Source organism: Coregonus clupeaformis, chromosome 37 (assembly GCF_020615455.1).
Source record: "Coregonus clupeaformis isolate EN_2021a chromosome 37, ASM2061545v1, whole genome shotgun sequence".
In the NCBI taxonomy this organism is placed as follows: domain Eukaryota; kingdom Metazoa; phylum Chordata; class Actinopteri; order Salmoniformes; family Salmonidae; genus Coregonus; species Coregonus clupeaformis.
The window spans coordinates 7,831,426-7,852,926 of NC_059228.1; positions in this window are offsets into that span (position 1 = coordinate 7,831,426).

Here is a 21,501-nt window from a genome sequence, read left to right on the forward strand (position 1 = left end):
TAGCCTTTTCCCAGTTCTCTGGGCCAACACTGGGGAGATAACCCACACTTCTTCTACTTTGAAAGTTGTGTAAAGTTTATAGTAGTACACTTGGTTACTTATTTCATTAAAAAAGGCAACTACAAGTTAATTTACAATAAAGTCATACAATCCACTGTGCATTGATGTTTCCAAATCTGGATTATTTATTGAAGTGAAGGAGAAAAGTTAAAAGTGAGATTCAAAAATGCACTTCATGAACAAATAACTATGGGTGACAGGTCACATCTTAGCCCACTCTATACTTTAGATAACTCAAAATGAGTATTAGAACAAATCTTTAAGCTAAATTATTTATTTACAGTGTACGGCATACATTCTACTATTCCATATATCTCAATGGTAAAATGGCCTGTTTCCACAACAATAATATCCTAGAATACATACGTGAGTCTTTTGAAATGTTAAGCAGATGAGACAATACCTACGGTATTAATCAACACAGCATGTAAAATTCCTCATGTATACACAGTTATGTTTGCAAAAGTCCCAAGTTGTCCCAACATTTCATCATTACATTTTAGTCATTTAGCAGACGCTGTTATCCAGAGCAACTTACAGTTAGTGAATGCATACATGTATTTTATTTTTTATTTTTTATTTTTTTCATACTGGCCCCCCGTGGGAAACGAACCCACATCCCTGCCGGCCAAACCCTCCTCTACCTTGGACGACACTGGACCAATTGTGCGCCGCCCATGGGTCTCCCGGTCGCGGCCGGCTGCGACAGAGCCTGGACTCGAACCAGGATCTCTAGTGGCACAGCTAGCACTGCGATGCATCATCCCCAAAAACCTCAGTGATGATAGACAGTAGGGCTATTGCATGTCTAATGTCAGTAATGGGCAGAGCAGAAAAAAATGTCCTCAATTGAGAAAAGTAAGGGAATTGTGCTCAGGATGTTGAGGATGTCTATGATTGTGTCATGGTTATCCTCATTCGCTGATGTGCAATAAACAGAGACACTCCCATGAACACCTGTGTGCGCCATCTCAAGTGCAAGGTCATGTATTGCCTATGCTCTTCACTGACCAGCCTATGTCTTGCTTATATTTGTTGTCCTGCATGCCTCTCCAAAGGACTTGAATTGCTCTCACATACCTCCTTGCAGTTGCAGGAGGTAGCTCAATTGTCACAGCAGTAATGTTTGGGTGATATTGTTTGAGTGACCTCATCATCAAAGAGCTTTAACAGTTGCACCCGCCTGCAGCTGGTACGGTTTGACACATAGTCTCATATCTGAAACGCCCAAAAAAAGTGAATGTGAGCTTGTGCCGCCCCTCCACACTCTTCCATATGCCTGCACGTAAGACTTGAGGTGGTCCATAGTTGACTACATGATGGACACCCTTAAAGTCTACCCCCATTCCCAGTGCTGAAGTAGCCATCACAACTCTGAGATTAGATGACTAATCTTTCACGGCTGCGATGATGTGCAGTTATGTGCTCGGTTGTCTCTGAGTGATACATGTCGAAAAGCCTGTTTTCCAGTGTGTCATCTGCTCCGGCTGGATGCATTGATTTCTCCTTCAAGGAAATGCTGAAAAATCTTGTTGTACAGCAAAAAACAGTCTTCATTTCTCTCACAGCATATGACAGTCCTTGGGGTCGCAGGCCCCTTTGATTCCATCTCTGTGAGCAAACATGAAAAATAGCCTATACTTAAACACATTTTAGTAATCGCATTTGAGTGTGGACTGTATTATTATGCATACTGAATGAACTGGTTACCTTATGCTACTCTCCAAACGTTCTATCCATGAGTCTGGGAGAGAATGTATAGGCCTAAGCGATGCTGTTGGTTAATTGATTGTTTACAGCGTTATCCTACAATTGTAGTGAATTTGTATTTGATTTTGAATAGCCTAGTGATAGGGAATTTTTTATATTTTCATAATTAATAGGCTGACACTACCTTTAGCTACAGAATATCTCACCACCATGCGTTTCCATCTCCTCCTCTTTCACCTTAATTCCTTTCTCGAGCGCGCAGAGAGAGGGGCTGTCAACAGTTCAATTAAATATGTTTTGTTGTGAAAACATGTTACTATTGATGTTCCCGAACAGCAATTACAGCTGCAAGTCTCTTGGGGTATGTCTCTATAAGCTTGGCACTTTTGCCACTGGGATTTTTGACCATTCTTCAAGGCAAAACTGCTCCAGCTCCTTCAAGTTGGATGGGTTCCGCTTGTGTACAGCAATCTTTAAGTCATACCACGGATTCTCAATTGGATTGAGGTCTGGGCTTTGACTAGGCCATTCCAAGACATTGAAATGTTTCCCCTTAAACCACTCGAGTGTTGCTTTAGCAGTATGCTTAGGGTCATTGTCCTGCTGGAAGGTGAACCTCCGTCCCAGTCTCAAATCTCTGGAAGACTGAAACATGGTTTCCCTCAAGAATTTCCCTGTATTTAGCGCCATCCATCATTCCTTCAATTCTGACCAGTTTCCCAGTCCCTGCCGATGAAAAACATCCTCACAGCATGATGCTGCCACCACCATGCTTCACTGTGGGGATGGTGTTCTCTGGGTGATGAGAGGTGTTGGGTTTGCGATAGACATAGCGTTTTCCTTGATGGCCAAAAAGCTCAATTCTAGTCTCATCTGACCAGAGTACCTTCTTCCATATGTTTGGGGAGTCTCCCACATGGCTTTTGGCGAACACCAAATGTGTTTGCTTATTTTTTTCTTTAAGCAATTGCTTTTTTCTGGCCAGTCTTCCGTAAAGCCCACCTCTGTGGAGTGTATGGCTTAAAGTGGTCCTATGGACAGATACTCCAATCTCCGCTGTGGAGCTTTGCAGCTCCTTCAGGGTTATCTTTGGTCTCTTTGTTGCCTCTCTGATGAATGCCCTCCTTGCCTGGTCCGTGAGTTTTGGTGGGCGGCCTTCTCTTGGCAGGTTTGTTGTGGTGCCATATTCTTTCCATTTTTTTACAATGGATTTAATGGTGCTCCGTGGAATGTTTAAAGTTTGGGATATTATTTTATAACCCAACCCTGATCTGTACTTCTCCACAACTTTGTCCCTGACCTGTTTGGAGAGCTCGTTGGTCTTCATGGTGCCGCTTGCTTGGTGGTGCCCCTTGCTGACTGGTACTGTATAGTGAGGGAAAAAAGTTTTTGATCCCCTGCTGATTTTGTACGTTTGCCCACTGACAAAGACATGATCAGTCTATAATTTTAATTGTAGGTTTATTTCAACAGTGAGAGACAGAATAACAAGAAAAACGCATGTCAAAAATTTTATGAATTGATTGGCATTTTAATGAGGGAAATAAGTATTTGACCGCCTCTCAATCAGAAAGATTTCTGGCTCCCAGGTGTCTTTTATACAGGTAACGAGCTGAAATTAGGAGCACACTCTTAAAGGGAATGCTCCTAATCTCAGCTTGTTACCTGTATAAAAGACACCTGTCCACAGAAGCAATCAATCAATCAGATTCCAAACTCTCCACCATGGCCAAGACCAAAGAGCTCTCCAAGGATGTCAGGGACAAGATTGTAGACCTACACAAGGCTGGAATGGGCTACAAGACCATCGCCAAGCAGCTTGGTGAGAAGGTGACAACAGTTGGTGCGATTATTCGCAAATGGAAGAAACACAAAAGAACTGTCAATCTCCTCGGCCTGGGGCTCCATGCAAGATCTCACCTTGTGGAGTTGCAATGATCATGAGAACGGTGAGGAATCAGCCCAGAACTACACAGGAGGATATTGTCAATGATCTCAAGGCAGCTGGGACCAAAGTCACCAAGAAAACAATTGGTAACACACTACGCCGTAAAGGACTGAAATCCTGCAGCGCCCGCAAGGTCCCCCTGCTCAAGAAAGCACATATACAGGCCCGTCTGAAGTTTGCCAATGAACATCTGAATTATTCAGAGAGAACTGGGTGAAAGTGTTGTGGTCAGATGAGACCAAAATCGAGCTCTTTGCCATCAACTCAACTCGCCGTGTTTGGAGGAGGAGGAATGCTGCCTATGACCGCAAGAACACCATCCCCACCTTCAAACAGGGAGGTGGAAACATTGTGCTTTGGGGGTGTTTTTCTGCTAAGGGGACAGGACAACTTCACCGCATCAAAGGGACGATGGACGGGGCCATGTACCGTCAAATCTTGGGTGAGAACCTCCTTCCCTCAGCCAGAGCATTGAAAATGGGTCGTGGATGGGTATTCCAGCATGACAATGACCCAAAACACATGGCCAAGGCAACAAAGGAGTGGCTCAAGAAGAAGCACATTAAGGTCCTGGAGTGGCCTAGCCAGTCTCCAGACCTTAATCCCATAGAAAATCTGTGGAGGGGGAGCTGAAGGTTCGAGTTGCCAAACATCAGCCTCGAAACCTTAATGACTTGGAGAAGATCTGCAAAGAGGAGTGGGACAAAATCCTCCTGAGATGTGTGCAAACCTGGTGGCCAACTACAAGAAACGTCTGACCTCTGTGATTGCCAACAAGTGTTTTGCCACCAAGTTCTAAGTCATGTTTTGCAGAGGGGTCAAATACTTATTTCCCTCATTATAATGCAAATCAATTTATAACATTTTTGACATGCATTTTTCTGGATTTTTTTGTTGTTATTCTGTCTCTCACTGTTCAAATAAACCTACCATTAAAATTATAGACTGATCATGTCTTTGTCAGTGGGCAAACGTACAAAACCAGCAGGGGATCAAATACTTTTTTCCCTCACTGTATATGCTTTCCTGAGCTTTCTTATAATTATCTCCTAGATATAGGACAGACACTTCAAAACCTTATTCCTTATGATTTTTTAAAACATTATTTTTTGCCATTTATGAATGTGTTATTCAATGCATTTCTATCGGCTATAGTAGTAAATGCCAAATTAAATATTTTATCAAATATTTTGTATATATTTTGATACCTAAAGGGGTCCTAAAATGCCAAATCAAATAACTAAAGATCCATGGTATGACCATCTTAAAACAAAGCAAAAATAAAACACTGAAACATCTTATTTACATAAGTATCAGACCTTTTGCTATGGGCCTCGAAATTGAGCTCAGGTGCATCCTGTTTCCACTGATCATCCTTGAGATGTTTCTACAACTTGATTGAAGTCCACCTGTGGTAAATTCAATTGTTTGGACATGATTTGGAAAGGCTCACACTGGTCAACATAAGGTCCCACAGTTGACAGTGCATGTCAGAGCAAAAACCAAGCCATGAGGTTGAAGGAATTATCCGTAGAGCTCCGACACAGGATTGTGTCGAGGCACAGATCTGGGGAAGGGTACCAAAACATTTCTGCAGCATTGAAGGTCCCCAAGAACACATTTGCCTCCATCATTCTTAAATGGATGAAGTTTGGAACCACCAAGACTCTTCCTAGAGCTGGCCGCCCGGCCAAACTGAGCAATCGTGGGAGAAAGGCCTTGGTCAGGGAGGTGACCAACAACCTGATTGTCACTCTGACAGAGCGCCAGCGTTCCTCTGTGGAGATGGGAGAACCTTCCAGAAAAACAACTATCTCTGCAGCACTCCACCAATCAGGCCTTTATTGTAGAGTGGCTAGACGGAAACCACTCCTCAGTAAAAGGCACATGACAGCCCCCTTGCCGTTTGCCAAAAGGCACCTAAAGACTCTCAGACCATGAGACACAAGATTCTCTGGTCTGATGAAACCAAGATTGAACTCTTTGGCCTGAATGCCAAAGAAACCTGGCACCATCCCTACGGTGAAGCATGGTGGTGGCAGCATCATGCTGTGGGGATGTTTTTCAGCAGCAGGGACTGGGAGACTAGTCAGGATCGAGGGAAAGATGAACAGAGCAAAGTACAGAGAGATCCTTGATGAAAACCTGCTCTAGAGCACTCAGGACCTCAGACTGGGGCGAAGGTTCACCTTCCAATAGGACAACCAAGCACCAGCCAAGACAACGCAGGAGTGAGGGACAAGTCTCTGAATCCTTGAGTGGCCCAGCCAGAGCCCGGACTGAACCTGATCGAACATCTCTGGAGAGACCTGAAAATAGCTGTGCAGCAACGCTCCCCATCCAACCTGACAGAGCTTGAGAGGATTTGAAGAGAGGAATGGGAGAAACACCCCCAAATACAGGTGTGCCGAGCTTATAGCGTCATACCTAAGGAGACTCGAGGCTGTAATCGCTGCCAAAGGTGGTTCAACAAAGTACTGAGTAAAGGGTCTGAATACTAATTTAAATGTGAAGTTCCGTTTTTTATTTTTAATACATTTCTAAAAACCTGTTTTTGCTTTGTCATTATGGGGTATTGTGTGTAGATTGATGAGGAAAAAATCCAATTGAAACGATTTTAGAATAAGGCTGTAACGTAACAAAATTTGGAACAAATCAAGGGGTCTGAATACTTTCTGAATGCACTGTATCTCCTAGATGTAGAACAGACACTTCAAAACCTTATTCCTTATGATTTATTTTTTGCCATTTATGAATGTGTTATTCAATGCGTTTCTATGGGCTATAGTAGTAAAGGCCAATTCAATATTATAATTCAAAATCAAATAACTAAATGTTCCATGGTATAACCATCTTAAAACAATTCACCCCTCCCCAATGGCTTAGACTCTTAAGAATTAAAAACCGAAAAATGACAGAAATGTCAGTTATTCGCTCACCACTAGCCATGGGCCACCTTACACCTGTAGTCAGGATGAGACTGCAGGCCCAGTCATACTGCTAAAGAGATTACCTGGACACACAAGGGGCTATCCAACCTGGTCTCAGATCATTTCGTATTATTCTGTAAGTAAATCCAAGACACCAATTTTAGTATGATATATTACATTTCGAATGGTATGTATTAGTTTGAAGATGTCCATCACCAATTTCGTATGATATGTTACGAATTTGCAAAATGTACAATATGTCACGAATTTGAAAAACGTATGATATGTTATGAATTCCAGCTAGGTGGCTAACATTAGCTAGCTTGCTAACATTAGATAGGCTAGGTGTTAGTGGTTAGGGTTAAATGTAGGAGTTAGGTTAAAGGGTTAGGGGAAGGGTTAGCTAAAAGGGTTAAGGTTAGGGAAAGGGTTGGCTAACATGCTAAGTAGTTGCTAAGTAGTTGAAAAGTTACTAAAATGCTAAAATTGTCCATGATGAGAACTTTTGGGTTGCTAGACGTTCGCATTACACGCCCACCCATCCACCCCGACTAACCTCCCTACTTTGGTTTTTGCCTTAAGTAACCATTTGTCTTACCGTATTTAACCATACCAAACGTAACATATCATACTATTTTTTGTATCTCAGATTTACATTTACTATGTTACGTCTAGTCTATGAGACCAGGCTGGGCTATCAGATTGAATCAGGAGAATCTGAGGGGATCGAATAGCCTCTAAACAGCCCAACCTCTTCTGACAACCCTCTCTCCTTTCACCCAACTGTCTGCTGGGGGGTCTGGGTGATGCGAATACAGTACTGATGCCCAGATACATTTCACCAACTCTTGTCATCACTCTAGGCCTGGAGGTTGCAGTGTAGTATCAGATTGCAGAGTGAGAGTGGATAGATGCTGGCTGGTTTCTGCCTGGGCCATTCAAGGTATAGTGTAATGAAAAGGGTGCATATTCAGTTCATATCTGGGACAGATCCAACCACACACTGTCTGGTTCCCTATCATCTCCATAGCACAGCAGGAGTCCTATCTGCTCTGTCACATAATGTTACAGTACAGGCCGAAAGCGTTTCCTTCGGTGTACCCACGCCTTCTGACAGATGGAGGAAGACCCAAAATACACTCTCTCTTTTACTTCAATATTCCTTAGCTAGCCTCCCCTTCCTTGTCCACAGGCTGTTTGCCTAGTCAATAACCACAGTTTGTTTTCCACAGCGTGCCTGAAACTTGTCCAAATGTCATTTTGAGCTTTTTTATCAGGCATTTTTCATCCTGGATGTGTAAGCAACAAATGTAGCAAAATGGGTTATTATCTGGCTTCATACTACAGAATACATATCTCTATGCTACAGATGTAGGATCTTAATTTGATCCAGTTTGCTACAGCAGGAAAATAATCCTGCAGCAACAGGAAATGTGGATTATAATTAATGGACATTATTGTAGGGGTTGATATATTTTTCGTTAGGGCAAATCAAGTATGAGATTTCAAAGTTGAAACTACAAACTTTAGAAGCCTTTTTAAAACTAAAATACACTACAAGTTTGCATTTCCTGCTTGCAGGACAATTCTCAGCAACAAAAGAGTGATCAAATAAGACACTACATCTGTATATGCAGATACACTATTAGAAAAAAGGGTTCGAAAAGGCTTCTTTGTAAGGCAAAGGGTTCTACCTATAACCTTTTTTTATCCTAAGAACCTGTGAAGATGGCATTTTATTGCATTCAATGCATCTTCACTTATACCTTTTTTAAATGTGTTATTTTGTAACTTATATGTTAGTTGGGCCCAGAACTGTCATCATTCAAACCATTTCATATATGTATATATTTACCATCAACTTCATCCTCAACAGTCAATAGTTTGTCATGTCAATTTGAGTGTTTTCAGGTGTGTTGGCCACACCTAGTAATTGTCCACACCTGCTCTTAATTGATTTGTGTTTTGAAAGGTGGTCTGTTTGAACAGTGGGAAAGAAATGCTTGGAAGAGGTACAGTAGACATGCTATATGCTCTGTAAGGAAAGGTTTTTGGTTGTTTTAATAACCTTTTACCATGGTCTGTGTTTTAACCTCTTTAAAACCATCTGTTTTATAGCCCAATAAATATTTATTGAATTCTGACAATTTGTATCAGTTTAAAAAGATAAGTGTGAGAATGTTTTAAACTGTACCTATATGTGAATGTGTGTGCATGTAAAGTGCCTTCAGAAAGTTTTCACACCCCTTGACTTTTTCTACATTTTGTTGTGTTACAAAGTGGGATTAAAATGGATTTAATTGTCATTTTTTGTCAACGATCTACAAACATTACTCTAATGTCAAAGTGGAAGTACACATTTTAAACACATTTATGGAAAATATAACAGTAATATATTTGATTAGATAAGTATTCAACCCCCTGTGTCAAAACATGTTAGAAACACCTTTGGCAGCGATTACAGTTTAGTCTCTAAGAGGTTTGCACACCTGGATTGTACAATATTAGCCCATTATGCTTAAAATAAATGTTCAAGCTCTGTCAAGTTGGTTGTTGATAATTGCTAGACAGCCATTTTCAAGTCTTGCCATAGATTATCAAGCAGATTTAAGTCAACTGTAACTAGGCCACTCAGGAACATTCCATGTCGTCTTGGTAAGCAACTCCAGTGTATATTTGGCCTTGTGTTTTAGGTTATTGTCCTGCTGAAAGTGAATTTGTCTCCCAGTGTCTGGTGGAAAGCAGACTGAAGCAGGTTTTCCATTATGATTTTGCTTGTACTTAACTCTATTCTGTTTCTTTTTTATCCTGAAAAACTCCAGTCCTAAACGATTACAACGATACCCATAACATAATGCAGCCACAACTATGCTTATAAATATAAAGAGTGGTACTCAGTGAGAACTTAATTACTTTGCCACATTTTTTGCAGTATTACTTTAGTGTCTAGTTGCAAACAGGATGCATGTTTTGGAATATTTGTAATCTGTACAGGCTTCCTTTTCACTCTTATTTAGGCTAGTATTGTGGACTGGCCTGCTGGTGCTCTTTCATGCCGTCCCTGGGGGAAAGGTGCGTCACTTGAGTGGGTTGAGTTACTGACGGATCTTCCTGTCTGGGTTGGCGCCCTCCCCCTTGGTTTGTGCTGTGGTGAGACCCTGTGGGCTATACTCGGCCTTGTCTCAGGATTGTAAGTTGGTGGGTGGGGATATCCCTCTAGTGGTGCGGGGGGCTGTGCTTTGGCGGAGTGGGTGGGGTTATATCCTTCCTGTTTGGCCCTGTCCGGGTTTCTTCGGATGGGGCCACAGTGTCTCGGACCGCTCCTGTCTCAGCCTCCAGTGTTTATGCTGCAGTAGTTTATGTCGGGGCTGGGGTTAGTTGGTTATACCTGAGTACTTCTCCTGTCTTATCCAGTGTCCTGTGTGAATTTAAGTATGCTCTCTCTAATTCTCTCGTTCTCTCTTTCTCTCTGAGAACCTGAGCCCCTAGGACCATACGTCAGGACTAGCGGGCATGATGACACCTTGCTGTCCCCAGTCCGCCTGCTTGCTGCTATTCCAGTTTCAACTGTTCTGCCTGCGGCTCACGAAACCCCTACCTGTCCCAGACCTGCTGTTTTCAACTCTAAATGATCGGCTATGAAAAGCCAACTGAGAGACCTGAGCCCTAGGACCATGCGTCGGGACTACCGGCCGTGGTGACTCCTTGCTGTCCCCAGTCCGCCTGGCCTTGCTGCTATTCCAGTTTAAACTGTTCTGCTCTGCGGTTATGGAACCCCTACCTGTCCCAGACCTGCTGTTTTAAACTCTAATGATCGGCTATGAAAAGCCAACTGAGATTTATTCCTGATTATTATTTGACCATGCTTGTCACTTATGAACATTTTTGAACATCTTGGCATGGTTCTATTATAATCTCCACCGGCACAGCCAGAAGAGGACTGGCCACCCCCTCATAGCCTGGTTCCTCTCTAGGTTTCTTCCTAGGTTTTGCCTTTCTAGGGGAGTTTTTCCTAGCCACCGTGCTTCTGCACCTGCATTACTAGCTGTTTGGGGTTTTAGGCTGGGTTTCTTACAGCACTTGAGATATTAAGTGATGTAGAAGGGCTATATAAAATAAAATTGATTGATTGATTGATTGAGTAACTACAATGTTGATCCATCCTCAGTTTTCTCCTATCACAGCCATTAAACTAACTGTTTTAAAGTCACCATTGGCCTCATGGTGAAATCACTGAGCGGTTCCTTCCTCTCCGGCAACTGAGTTAGGAAGGATGCCTGTATCTTTGTCATGACTGGGTGTATTGATACACCACCCAAAGTGTAATTAATAACTTCACCATGCTCGAAGGGATATTCAATGTCGTATTTAATTTTTTTACCCATCTACCAATAGGTGCCCTTCTTTGCGAACCATTGGAAAACCTCCCTGGTCTTAGTGGTTGAATCTGTGTTTGAAATGTACTGATGGGGTAGTCTTTCCCCTCTGTCGGCTCACTCCTTGCCTCTCTCTTTTTCTCTCCCGTAGTGTGCCATGGTGCTCCATTTATGTGGCCTGCACGGCTGGTTGGCACTCTCCCCTAATTAGCCCGGGTACTCCCAGCAGAGGGAGCCAACGTCGTGGCACGTACCTCCCCTCTATCACCAACCCCCTGGGGTAGACCTCCCGGGATACCACACTTGCCATAACAAAAGCGTTGAATACTTAGTGATTCAAGACATTTCAACTTTGAATGTTTCATTAATTTGTAAACATTTCAAAAAACATAATTCCACTTTGACATTATGGGGTATTGTGTGTAGATCAGTGACACAAAATCACAATTTAATAAATGTAACACAAAATGTGGATGAAGTCAAGGGTTGTGAATACTTTCTGAAGGCACTGTATCTGGTATTCCTTAAAGAGGAGCTGAACCCAAAAACCAACGTCTCTGTTTGAAAATGGCTGAGTAAAGGGTCTGAGTACTTATGTAAATGTGATATTTCAGTAGTTTTTCTATATACATTTGCAAAAATGTCTAAAAACCTGTTTTTGCTTTGTCATTATGGGGTATTGTGTGTAGATTGATGAGGAAAAAAACGCTTTAATCAATTTTAGAATAAGGCTGTTACGTAACAAAATCTGGAAAAAGTGAAGGTCTGAATACTTTCCGAATGCACTGTATAATTTATCTTTGCCATGATTTCTATCTTTCGAATGTGTATTTTTTGTGATTATATTTTTGTATTTGTATTTATTAGGGAAAGGCAGCACCTGCTCCTCTTGGGGTCCAAACACATTAAAGTACTTACATTACATATAAAACAAAATATAAAACAGTACATCATATACCATTATTACGCCACTACATATCTACAATACAAAATGTATAATACCACCATACAACAATATTACATTTACATTTTAGTCATTTAGCAGACGCTTTTATCCAGAGCGACTTACAGTTAGTGAGTGCATACATTTTTTTCATACTGGCCCCCCGTGGGAAACGAACCCACAACCCTGGCGTTGCAAGCGCCATGCTCTACCAACTGAGCTGCACGGGGCCGTGTATGCGTATGCGTGTGTCTGTACCTTTGTGTGTGTCTCTTCACAGTCCCCGCTGTTCCATAAGGTGTATTTTTACCTGTTTTTTTTTTTTAATCTGATTCTACTGCTTGTATCAGTTACCTGATGTAGAATAGAGTTCCATGTAGTCATGGCTCTATATAGTACTGTGCGCCTCCCATAGTCTTTTCAGGACTTGGGGATTGTGAAGAGACCTCTGGTGGTTTGTCTTGTGGGGTATGCATGGGTGTCCGAGCTGTGTGCTAGTAGTTTAAACAGACTCAGTACATTCAGCTTGTCAACACTTCTTACAAAAACAAGTAGTGATGACGTCAATCTCTCTTCCACTTTGAGCCATGAGAGATTTACATGCATATCATTAATGTTATCTCTCTGTGTACTTTTAAGGGCCAGCCATGCTGCCCTGTTCTGAGCCAACTGCAATTTTCCTGAGCCAGCTGAAAAGTCCCTCTTTGTGGCACCTGACCACACTACTGAACAGTAGTCTAGGTGCACAAAACTAGGGCCTGTAGGACCTGCCTTGTTGATAGTGTTGTTAAATCAAATCAAATCAAATTTTATTTGTCACATACACATGTTTAGCAGATGTTATTGCGGGTGTAGCGAAATGCTTGTGCTTCTAGCTCCAATATCTAACAAGTAATAGCTAACAATACACACAAATCTAAGTAAAGAATGGAATTTAAGAATATATACATATACAGTGAGGGAAAAAAGTATTTGATCCCCTGCTGATTTTGTACGTTTGCCCACAGACAAAGAAATGATCAGTGTATAATTTTAATGGTAGGTTTATTTGAACAGTGAGAGACAGAATACCAACAAAAAAATCCAGAAAAACGCATGTCAAAAATGTTATAAATTGATTTGCATTTTAATGAGGGAAATAAGTATTTGACCCCCTCTCAATCAGAAAGATTTCTGGCTCCCAGGTGTATTTTATACAGGTAAAGATCTGAGATTAGGAGCACACTCTTAAAGGGAGTGCTCCTAATCTCAGTTTGTTACCTGTATAAAAGACACCTGTCCACAGAAGCAATCAATTAATCAGATTCCAAACTCTCCACCATGGCCAAGATCAAAGAGCTCTCCAAGGATGTCAGGGACAAGATTGTAGACCTACACAAGGCTGGAATGGGCTACAAGACCATCGCCAAGCAGCTTGGTGAGAAAGTGACAACAGTTGGTGCGATTATTCGCAAATGGAAGAAACACAAAATAACTGTCAATCTCCCTCGGCCTGGGGCTCCATGCAAGATCTCACCTCGTGGAGTTGCAATGATCATGAGAACGGTGAGGAATCAGCCCAGAACTACACAGGAGGATCTTGTCAATGATCTCAAGGCAGCTGGGACCATAGTCACCAAGAAAACAATTGGTAACACACTACGCCATGAAGGACTGAAATCCTGCAGCGCCCGCAAGGTCCCCCTGCTCAAGAAAGCACATATACTTCGTCTGAAGTTTGCCAATGAACATCTGAATGATTCAGAGGAGAACTGGGTGAAAGTGTTGTGGTCAGATGAGACCAAAATGGAGGTCTTTGGCATCAAATCAACCTGCCGTGTTTGGAGGAGGATGAATGCTGTCTATGACCGCAAGAACACCATCCCCACCGTCAAACATGGAGGTGGAAACATTATGCTTTGGGGGTGTTTTTCTGCTAAGGGGACAGGACAACTTCACCGCATCAAAGGGACGATGGACAGGGCCATGTACTGTCAAATCTTGGGTGAGAACCTCCTTCCCTCAGCCAGGGCATTGACAATGGGTCATGGATGGGTATTCCAGCATGACAATGACCCAAAACACACGGCCAAGGCAACAAAGGAGTGGCACAAGAAGAAGCACATTAAGGTCCTGGAGTGGCCTAGCCAGTCTCCAGACCATAATCCCATTGAAAATCTGTGGAGGGAGCTGAAGGTTCGAGTTGCCAAACGTCAGCCTCGAAACCTTAATGACTTGGAGAAGATCTGCAAAGAGGAGTCGGACAAAATCCCTCCTGAGATGTGTGCAAACCTGGTGGCCAACTACAAGAAACGTCTTACCTCTGTGATTGCCAACAAGGGTTTTGCCACCAAGTACTAAGTCATGTTTTGCAGAGGGGTCAAATACTTATTTCCCTCATTAAAATGCAAATCAATTTATAACATTTTTGACATGCGTTTTTCTGGATTTTTCATTGTTATTCTGTCTCTCACTGTTCAAATAAACCTACCATTAAAATTATAGACTGATCATTTCTTTGTCAGTGGGCAAACGTACAAAATCAGCAGGGGATCAAATACTTTTTTCCCTCACTGTATGGACAAGCAATGACAGAGCGGCATGGACTAAGATACAGTAGAATACTATAGAATACAATATATACATATGAGATGAGTAGTGCAAGATATGTAAACATTATTAAAGTGACTATTGTTGTTAAGAAGGCAGAGTAACGCTTTATCATGGACAGACTTCTCCCCATCTTAGCTACTGTTGTATCAATATGTTTTGACCATGACAGTTTACAATCCAGAGTTACTCCAAGCAGTTTAGTCACCTCAACTTGCTCAATTTCCACATTATTCATTATGAGATGTAGTTGAGGTTTAGGGTTTAGTGAATAATTTGTCCCAAATATAATGATTTTAGTTTTGGAAATATTTAGGACTAACCACCCATTCTGAAACTAACTGCAGCTCTTTGTTAAGCATTGCAGTCATTTCAGTTGCTGTAGTAGCTGACGTGTATAATGTTGATTCATCCACATACATAGACACACTGGCTTTACTCAAAGCCAGTGGCATGTCGTTAGTAAAGATTGAAAAAGGTAAGGGGACTAAACAGCTACCCTGGGGAATTCCTCATTCTACCTGGATTATGTTGGAGAGGCTTCCATTAAAGAACCCCCTCTGTGGGTGTAAACCCATAACACATACGTTTTTCCAGCAGCAGACTATGATCGATAATGTCCAAAGCCGCACTGAAGTCAAACAAAACAGCCCCCACAATCTTTTTATGATCAATTTCTCTCAGCCAATCATCAGTCATTTGTGTAAGTGCTTTGCCTGTTGAATGTCCTTCCCTATAAGCATGCTGAAAGTCTGTTGTCAATTTGTTTACTGTAAAATAGCATTGTATCTGGTCAAACACCATTTTTTCCAGAAGTTTACTAAGGGTTGGTAACAGGCTGATTGGTTGGCTATTTGAGCCAGTAAACGGGGCTTTACTATTCTTAGGTAGCGGAATGACTTTTGCTTCCCTCCAAGCCTGAGGGCACACACTTTCTAGTAGGCTTAAATTGAAGATATGACAAATAGGAGAGGCAATATCGTCCGCTATTATCCTCAGTAATTTTCCATCCAGATTGTCAGACCCCAGTGGCTTGTCATTGTTGATAGACAATAATAATTTGTTCACCTCCTCCACACTCATTTTACGGAATTCAAAAGTACAATGCTTGTCTTTCATAATTTGGTCAGATATACTTGGATATGTAGTGTCAGCATTTGTTGCTGGCATGTCATGCCTAAGTTTGCTTATCTTGCCAATTAAAATTTAATTAAAGTAGTTGGCAATATCAGTGTGTTTTGTGATGAATGAGCCATCTGATTCAATGAATGATGGAGCCAAGTTTGCAATTTTTCCCAAAATTTCATTTAAGGTGCTCTAAAGCTTTTTACTGTCATTCTTTATATCATTTATTTTTGTTTCATAGTATAGTTTATTTTCTGTCTTCTTATTTTCTGTCACATGATTTCTTAATTTGCAGTACGTGTCATGAATCCCGCTTCCTGAGTCTGTTTCTGCCTGTGTTGCCTGTTTTCTGTTCTGAAGTCTGTTTCCTGAGGTTCCTGAACGCACCCTGTCTGGTTGCCAGGCGATGAAGCTAGGCGGGAGATCTCTCTATTACCCGCACCTGCATCTCATCAGCTATCTGCACACCTGGTCCTGATCATCACCTCTCCACTTCATAAGCTCTGACCATTCCCTGCCGGATCGTTAGCCATGAACAGTATGTTGTGTCAGCGTATCAGCCTCAAGTTTACTAGAGTTAGTTTTGTTGTTCTGTACTTTTTGCTTGCCGTGTACTCACCTCCATTTACTCTGTCTACAGTCATTCTCCCGCAACATTCACCCCACCCCTGCCTGGTCGTCGGTGGCTTCTGTGACACCATTGGATCTGCCTATTCACTCCCACCAACTCACCTCCGCTGCCCGCTCCGTCTCCTGGATTATTCTGTTTCCACATTTGAGAATCGCTTTAGAGAATCGTGACAGTACGTTTGCCAATCGATTGGGCTGCCAGACTTATTTACCATACCTTTTGCCTCATTCCTCTCAACCATACCATTTTTAAATTCCTCATCAATCCAAGGGGATTTAACAGTTTTTACAGTCATTTACTTAATGGATGCATGCTTGTTAGTAACTGGAATAAGCAATTTCATCAATGTGTCTGGTTGCTCCTCATTACACACAACAGACCAGCAAATATTCTTTACATCATCAACATAAGAATCACTACAAAATGTATTGTATGACCTCTTATACACTATTAGGCCCAGCATTGGGAACTTTGGTTTTCCTAGATATGGCTACGCTGTTGTGATCACTACATCCTATGGATTTGGATACTGCTTTAAAGCTAATTTCTGCAGCATTAGTAAAGATGTAATCAATACATGTTGATGATTTCATTACTGTACTATTTGTAACTACCCTGGTAGGTTGACTGACAACCTGAACCAGCTTGCAGGCACTGGTTACAGTTTGACGTTTTTTCTTGAGTGGGCAGCTTGATGAAAGCAAGTCAATATTTAAGTCACCCAGACAATATACTTCTCTGTTGATATCACATACATTATCAAGCATTTCACACATATTATACAGATACTGACTGTTAACACTTGGTGGTCTATAGCAGCTTCCCACAAGAATTGGCTTTAGGTGAGGCAGATGAACCTGTAGCCATATTACTTCAACAGTATTTAACATGAGATCCTCTCTAAGCTTTACAGGAATGTGGTTCTGAATATAGACCGCAACACTGCCCCCGTTGGCATTTCTGTATTTTCGGTAGATGTTATAGCCATGTATTGCTACCACTGTATCATCAAAGGTATTATCTAAGTGAGTTTCAGAGATAGTCTGAATATGAATGATATCTGTTACAAGAAAGTTATTGACTTCATGAACCTTGTTTCTTAGGCTACATATGTTAATATGGGCTATTTCTAGCACTTTTCTGGGTTGCTTGATTGTTTCGAATGCTTTACTGGGAAGCTTATCAGAAGTAGACTTGCTCATGTTATTTATATTGGAACAGTGGACTTCCTACTAGGGCACACCGCCTCAGTGCTAACAGTGTAACTCTAGTTCATAGGCACATGATTACTGCATACACTCGCTATAGGATCAACAGAGGTATTCAGGGCAGTTGGGGGAACATAAATTAAGTTACAAACATTGTGTCTGCCAAGAGCAGAGAGTAGGAGAATAGAAGGGAGTCGGAGTGAACCAGCAGTGTATTGTATGGTACACAACAAATTGGCCAGTTTTACCTAGTGTTGATTTTTCAGTTTAACATTTCTAGTGTTGATTCAGGAGTTAAATTAACTTGAGTTGAGTGTGTTTGTGTCATTTTTACTATGTGTAGAGTAAAACACTCAAAACCACGCCCATCATTATCATAATTCCCAGCATTATTGCAGGTTGATTTTCAGAATTGTTTGATTCAATATCTGTGTTTTTGCATGTACATTGATTGATTGATTAATCTTATGCTACACAAATATAAATAACTCACATTTTTCTAAACTAATGCAACCTGTTATTAGTTGGACTTATTGCAGCTGTTACTGAGATGGTTGTTCCAGTTTAGATGATTTAGGTAGACTCATTAACCAATCTTCCCTATCCTGGCAGTCATTCTAAATGCAGTTTGCGGGTGATTAAAAGTTTAATTGTTGGATATTCTCACTCTGGCTGGATTCCAATAGGAATTACACATCACTTTGCAAGCCAGCATAATGTGACTTGCATGCCTGATGTGGCCTGTAAACTAGGAGTTTCAGACCACTTTGTTAGGGTATAACTAGGCTTAACTAGGCCCTCAAATATATATAATATATGTAATGTATTGTCATAAAGAGTTTTTTAAAGGGCTAATAATGCTGGTGGAACCGTTCATAGAGGGTTCTAATAGAAGAACCCTTCAAAGACAAAAGGGTTCTTGGTAGAACCGCTCATAGAGGCTTCTAGGAAGAACACCTCAAAGATAAAAGGGTTCTCAATAGAACCCTTCATAGAAAGTTCTAGAAAGAACCTTTAGGTAATGAAATAGTTATTTAAAAGGGTTCTACCTAGCACCAAAAATGGTTCATCTATGGAGACAAGCCGAAGAACCCTATATTGTTCTACTTTGCACCTAAGAGTGTTATGTAGCCTATGTAGACCTACTGTGTAAATTATATATTTGTGAGGGAAAATGTGCATTGATTGGGTCTCCAATTGATGCAGGGTGCCTCTAACCCGGTATGAATAACAATGGTGAGATGATACCATGTCCATGTACACTGCTTATTTCCATCCAGCTCTCTTCCTATTCGTGATGTGACATTTACATGACTCTGCATGTCTCTGTGCTGCTTTAATTGAACTGTTTACTCTAATATCCCTTCAGATCCGGATCTCTGTGTGGAAAAAACTGAAGTCTCACATTCATTGTTTGATACATACACTGTCATCCCTTGACAGATTAGAGGAGGAACCTTTTGCCATTTTGCATCTCCACAAGCTTCTACTCATCATCTTCTAGGAATGTACCTTTTCACTGAGAATTGCAGACTGGGAACACAGACATTCTCAGACCTAGTCATGAGGCCATATTGCTTTATTTTATTCAAAGTTCATATTGAGATGGTTAAGAAAGAAATGCAATCATGTGTTGCTCTATTACAGTTAAAAACAAAAGAGCAAGAACTGTCTGAAACAGTAAAAGGTCTTTTGATTATTGAGGAAGGTGGAATAAGTGGAAAGTAACAGAGGCTTTAGGATTATGGAAGATGCATGCAACATCAATCAGGCAAGGAAGAGTCCTAAGACCCCTGAGACAGAGGAGCCTGGAGTAAAATGGCATGTCGTGTCATGGGAGATAAACAGTTGCAAATGAGTCACATCGTCTAGGAGGACAGGCTAATCCTGTCTGTCACACAGCCAAAGTCAGGAGCTGGACGAGGAGAATAAGGAAGCAAGAGTGTGAGTGTGTATGTCAGATAAATAGTCATAGAAATTATGGTAGATACTACCCCTGATCATTTGGTCAGATAACCGTGTGTGTGTCTGTACGGTAGGTGACATGTCCATAATAGCTATCTAATATTTATAGTTATGCTAGGTAATGGTTTGGCTTATCATGTTCATGTCTATGTAGAAGAAGACTGTAGGAGGAAGTGGAGAGGACTCAGGGACAGGTGTCAGAGAGAGAGGAGGGCAGAGAAAGAGAAGAAGAGGTCTGGGTCAGCAGCTTCAGGCCAGCGGCATTGGCACTTCTGCCACATTATTTTTTTTCTGGATCCATTTATTGTGCCTAGGGCAACGAGTTGGACAGGAAGAGGAGAGGAGTTGTCTGGTTGTTGTTTTGACCTCCCTCTTGTACCTTTCGTTTCACACATGTCAGTTCTGTTTAAATTCAGTCAATTCATAAAGTCATTTGTTTCTAAAGTCTTAGGATAGCATTCATTATTAGTGTTACATAGATTTCTGAAATGACAGAATTGAAACTCACACACCGGAGAATTCACAGATGCTCTTGTTGGTCTCTTACAAGACTAAAGGTGAATATATTTATTTCATTTAAAACCACTTGAAAACCAGGGTGTTTAAACTTTATGTGAAATTATGTTCATCGACTGGTCCATGACATCCATGGGCCATTTGTTTGTTTAGCTGTGTTATGGCTACACATTATTTAATTTTTTCAGAGACAGAGACACACACACCTCTCCTTCACTCCTCTCTGTACCTCAGATCTCCAGTGCCCTGTCCTCTCTCTCTTTATGGCCATGTCTGAAGTCGCCCTACTATCTCTAGGCTTTATGAGTATCTTTGTTGTTTTATTTTTTGTAACATTTTTACAACACACATACCTGTCATGTTCTTTCCTGTACTTGAATACTTATTACATTCTAATGTTTGCATAGTCAGTTTCATTTGTTTATTAATATCTCATTTAGACTTAATCTGTTTATTTCTTCCCTACTCCTTTGCAGATCTAAGACAAGATGAATGTAAAAACACATTCTCTTCCTAATTAGTTTTTTTTCCACCTGTATTTTCTCAGACCAGTGAAGATCATGGTAAACTGTACTATTTGTATGGACCCTAGGTTACCTTTTCCCATTGTTATCATACTAACATATAACCTTAATAAGAGCTTCTGCTCACCTGATGTACCACGCCAGGTGTGTATAATACAGATGTTAATGGGAGAGGGAAGGGGTTAAGGTGTGGTCTTTACTCCCAAATTTCACTTAAATATAACTTCCAAAAGAAGAGAGACAATGAGACATGAAATAATCTGGGGAAAAATGCTATTTTATGGATGACGGTGGATGGTTCTTAAAATAACCTTTGTGTTAGGGGGCTCTTAAAAGAGATGTTTCACTCCACGGCATGCTGCCATGGGACTTCACCTGCTGGCGATGAGAAGTAGGTTGTCAGCTCTCCCTCACCTGGAGTGCCTATCTGGGGGTGTTGTTGGCACCTGCCCTGGTGACCATTTGGCGTGCCCATCTCCATCCGGAGCGGCTCCTGGAATGACCTCCGCAGGTTGTTGTGGAGAACACATGTGGCCTTCGCACTCTCGGATACATTCTCCACCGGCGCGATCAAAAGCACCTTTCCTCAGCATTGGTGTCATTGTTGAAAGAGCCTACTCTCTGCTATCTTGACTATTTATTAGTGCATTTCGCTCCAAAACTATGCATTTTTGAGGGAATTATATTATGGGCTCTCACAATTATTTTTTAGATGTCATCGAATAAATAATATGTATGCTACTTGGCAAATGAATGAATAAAAAATGTAAAGAAATTCTGCAGTCAAGCTGTTTTTATTATGTAATCCCACATTTATTTTACTGGATACGTGTGCAACAAAAATTCATCATTCATATTTTGCTACTTTCTGTCAAGTCTACGCATACAATTTGATGCATAAATTCGATAAATCCAACGTATGCACCACACAGAACGTACAACAACTGCCTCTTCAACGCAATGCTGCAAGGCAAAC